Raw genomic sequence first — 5,000 nt, forward strand, 5'->3', positions numbered from 1 at the left:
CGGGGCACGGGCGGAAAGTTGAATTTTTGGATGAAAATGCGTATTTTCATACTTTGAAATTTTCAGGCGTGTGTCAGACTTCCAGGCGGGTGCAGCCGCCGGAGGTGTACCGGGGACGCTTCCAGGAGCCTGGGGGAGATTTTCTGGAAGAGTGCTTGGGACTTAGTGCAATTTTTTAGAAAATCTCGATTTTGTGAAAAATGTCACATTTCCCCTACTACCACCACAGGGGGGCGTCAATATGTTGTAAGGCACCCCAAGGCAGTGACCTAAATGCGGGTGAAGTTTGCGGTGCACGGGGGGAAAGTTGAATTTTTGGATGAAAATGCGTATTTTCATACTTTAAAAATTTCAGGCGTGTGTCAGACTTCCAGGCGGGGGCAGCCGCCGGAGGTGTACCTGGGACGCTTCCAGGAGCCCGGGGAAGATTTTCTGGAAGAGTCCTTGGGACTTAGTGCAATTTTTAGAAAATCTCGATTTTGTGAAAAATGTCACATTTCCCCTACTACCACCACAGGGGGGGCGTCAATATGTTGTAAAGCACCCAAGGGCAGTGACCTAAATGCGGGTAAAGTTTGCGGTGCACGGGGGGAAAGTTGAATTTTTGGATGAAAATGCGTATTTTCATACTTTGAAAATTTCAGGCGTGTGTCGGACTTCCAGGCGGGGGCAGCCGCCAGAGGCGTACCGGGGACGCTTCCAGGAGCCTGGGGAAGATTTTCTGAAAGTGTCCTTGGGACTTAGAAATATTTTGAGAAAATCTCGATTTTGTGAAAAAATGTCACATTTCCCCTACTTCCACCACAGGGGGGCGTCAATATGTTGTAAAGCACCCCAGGGCAGTGACCTAAATGCGGGTGAAGTTTGCGGTGCACGGGGGGAAAGTTGAATTTTTGGATGAAAATGCGTATTTTCATACTTTGAAAATTTCAGGCGTGTGTCGGACTTCCAGGCGGGGGCAGCCGCCAGAGGCGTACCGGGGACGCTTCCAGGAGCCTGGGGAAGATTTCATGAAAGTGTCCTTGGGACTTAGAAATATTTTGAGAAAATCTCGATTTTGTGAAAAATGTCACATTTCCCCTACTTCCACCACAGGGGGGCGTCAATATGTTGTGAGGTACCCCAGGACAGTGACCTAACTGTGGGTAAAGTTTGCGGGGCACGGGCGGAAAGTCGAATTTTGGATGAAAATGCATTATTTTCATACTTTGAAAATTCCAGGCGTGTGTCAGACTTCCAGGCGGGGGCAGCCGCTGGAGGCGTACCGAGGACGCTTCCAGGAGCCTGGGGAAGATTTTCTGAAAGTGTCCTTGGGACTTAGAAATATTTTGAGAAAATCTCGATTTTGTGAAAAAATGTCACATTTCCCCTACTTCCACCCCAGGGGGGCGTCAATATGTTGTGAGGTACCCCAGGACAGTGACCTAACTGTGGGTAAAGTTTGCGGGGCACGGGCGGAAAGTCGAATTTTGGATGAAAATGCATTATTTTCATACTTTGAAAATTTCAGGCGTGTGTCAGACTTCCAGGCGGGGGCAGCCGCCGGAGGCGTACCGAGGACGCTTCCAGGAGCCTGGGGAAGATTTTCTGAAAGTGTCCTTGGGACTTAGAAAAATTTTGAGAAATTTCCGATTTTGTGAAAAATGTCACATTTCCCCTACTTCCACCCCAGGGGGGCGTCAATATGTTGTAAAGCACCCCAGGGCAGTGACCTAAATGAGGGTGAATTTTGCGGTGCACGGGCGGAAAGTCGAATTTTTGGATGAAAATGCGTATTTTCATACTTTGAAAATTTCAGGCGTGTGTCAGACTTCCAGGCGGGGGCAGCCGCCGGAGGCGTACCGGGGACGCTTCCAGGAGCCTGGGGAAGATTTTCTGAAAGTGTCCTTGGGACTTAGAAATATTTTGAGAAAATCTCGATTTTGTGAAAAAATGTCACATTTCCCCTACTTCCACCCCAGGGGGGCGTCAATATGTTGTAAGGCACCCCAAGGCAGTGACCTAAGTGGGGGTGAAGTTTGCGGTGCACGGGGGGAAAGTTGAATTTTTGGATGAAAATGCGTATTTTCATACTTTGAAAATTTCAGGCGTGTGTCGGACTTCCAGGCGGGGGCAGCCGCCAGAGGTGTACCGGGGACGCTTCCAGGAGCCTGGGGGAGATTTTCTGGAAGAGTCCTTGACACTTAGAAAAATTTTGAGAAAATCTCGATTTTGTGAAAAATGTCACATTTCCCCTACTTCCACCCCAGGGGGGCGTCAATATGTTGTAAGGCACCCCAAGGCAGTGACCTAAGTGGGGGTGAAGTTTGCGGTGCACGGGGGGAAAGTTGAATTTTTGGATGAAAATGCGTATTTTCATACTTTGAAAATTTCAGGCGTGTGTCGGACTTCCAGGCGGGGGCAGCCGCCAGAGGTGTACCGGGGACGCTTCCAGGAGCCTGGGGGAGATTTTCTGGAAGAGTCCTTGACACTTAGAAAAATTTTGAGAAAATCTCGATTTTGTGAAAAATGTCACATTTCCCCTACTTCCACCCCAGGGGGGCGTCAATATGTTGTAAGGCACCCCAAGGCAGTGACCTAAGTGGGGGTGAAGTTTGCGGTGCACGGGGGGAAAGTTGAATTTTTGGATGAAAATGCGTATTTTCATACTTTGAAAATTTCAGGCGTGTGTCGGACTTCCAGGCGGGGGCAGCCGCCAGAGGTGTACCGGGGACGCTTCCAGGAGCCTGGGGGAGATTTTCTGGAAGAGTCCTTGACACTTAGAAAAATTTTGAGAAAATCTCGATTTTGTGAAAAATGTCACATTTCCCCTACTTCCACCCCAGGGGGGCGTCAATATGTTGTAAGGCACCCCAAGGCAGTGACCTAAGTGGGGGTGAAGTTTGCGGTGCACGGGGGGAAAGTTGAATTTTTGGATGAAAATGCGTATTTTCATACTTTGAAAATTTCAGGCGTGTGTCGGACTTCCAGGCGGGGGCAGCCGCCAGAGGTGTACCGGGGACGCTTCCAGGAGCCTGGGGGAGATTTTCTGGAAGAGTCCTTGACACTTAGAAAAATTTTGAGAAATTTCCGATTTTGTGTAAAAATCACCCATTTCCCCTACTTCCACCCTAAAGGGGCGTCAATATGTCGTAAGGCGCCCCTAGACAGTGACCTAAGTGGGGGTGAAGTTTGGGTCTGCTGGGTGGAAAACTGAAAAAAAGCGATTTTGTGACTTTGAGAACAAACAGAGAGCTCAAAACTTTGAAAAACGTCAGACCGCTGTCAGACTTCCAGGCGGGGGAAAGCTCTGAGGTTGTACCGAGGACACTTCCATGGCCCCCGGATTGATTTTCAAGAAAGAGTCCTTGGGACTTTGAAATTTTCCGGCGAGCTGTTTTTGGCTTCCGGGAGCCGTAGAACTTTGGGAAATCGATTCCGCTCACCGGTTCAGGGTGTTTCGAGCTAGTCCAGGTCCCAGCTACGCCGCCTGGCCTCCAAATTTCGCAAATTCGAAAAAAAAAAAAATAGAACCGGAATGAGGAAATTTCTGGCCGCCGGATCCGCCGCACGGCTCCAGGAGGTCGGACACTTTTTGACTTTGTTCCCTTAAAGTGGGGGTCGGTGTCTCACCATGCAAATACCCAGTTTTGCACACCAGCTGCAGGATATAGGAGAGAGAGGTACCTCTCGGCCCCGACCAAAATCCGTTGTTTTCGTGGTTCCTCGACTCGGGTAGGCGGTTTGGCGAGTACCCCCCTTTTGCATGGAAGTTCGCACTCGCGCCGAGACCAGGCTTCCGCGGCTCCAGGGGGACTTTTGCCGGTTGTCCGTCCCGAGTCCGAGACGCGTTTCCTGGGTCGCCCGAGCCCGAACGGACCCTCCCCACGTGGGTTCCTGTCCTCTGAGGGCGACGGTCGTCAGAAGGGGGGCAGATCCAGAGTCCTCGTCCGCAGGAGGGCTCTGGGAGGGCGGATCGCTCCTTCTGACTTTGTCCCCTCGGAGCGGGCTCGGCGTTTCTCTGTGTCGGATGTCTCCCGCTTCCGCGCCAACGGGGAGACCTATGAGAGAATCGCACCGCGACCCGGCTTCCGTCTCGAGGGCGCCCGGAGCGCGCCGGACACTCGCTTCCAGGACTCCAGGGGCACGTTTCTTCCCCGTCTCCCCCGAGGGGAAGAACGGAGGCAGGGGTTCCACCCGAGCCCCTGCCCTTTCTTCCGATCGATCTGGCTCAGCGCTCCCGGGTGGGGAGGTGGTGCCGCTCGCTCGGCCCGGGCTTTGGAGCCCGCGTCGGTTTACGGCGGGCGGTCTCCTTCCTCTGTTACCCCCCCCCGGGTTTCAGGCACTCGTCCTTGGGCGCGCACGCCGGCGGTCGCCCTCCCGTCTACGGACGGAGGCGGCCGAGCTGTGGGGAGTTTGACCCGAACCGTGGTACGGCAGCGGTCCGACGACCCGCACGGGCGAACGGAGGGGCGCCCACCCACCTCGGCGTGGGGGCCCGCCGTCCGAATCGCTCCCCGCGCGGGGCAGCACAACGATCTTCTCCGAGGGCGGCCCTTTGACTTCCAGATGCGCAGCTCGTCCGCGGAGGCCCGCGCCGCACCCCAGCGTCCGAAGGGCGGCCTCCGCGGTGGGCATCGGCGAGAGCGGCGGCGGTGGGTGGCGCTTCCACGCCACCGCCGAGCTCCGCGTTTTCCAGTCTTTTCCCGAGCCCCTACGATAGTGGGGGGATGACAGACGTGCGGGGAGGCGGGCGAGTGGGTTCTCACCGTGCGGTGTGCCCCGCGGCCGAACGCCGTCGCCTTCCCCTCGTCCGCCGTCCTCCGAGGCGGCTCGGCAGGGAGCGCGAGAGCGAGAGGGAGAGCGAGAGAGAGAGACCAAGCGGACGCCCCGGAGCGAGAAGGGAGGATGGAGAAGGAAAGACGAATCGAAGGGGGGCACGAGTTTGGCGAAGGGAGTACCCGGCGTATTGCCGCACCGGACTTCGTCTGTTCTCAACAGTCGAGACACGGCTTCGGGGG

This window comes from Ranitomeya variabilis, unplaced genomic scaffold (assembly GCF_051348905.1).
Source record: "Ranitomeya variabilis isolate aRanVar5 unplaced genomic scaffold, aRanVar5.hap1 Scaffold_118, whole genome shotgun sequence".
Lineage (NCBI taxonomy): Eukaryota > Metazoa > Chordata > Amphibia > Anura > Dendrobatidae > Ranitomeya > Ranitomeya variabilis.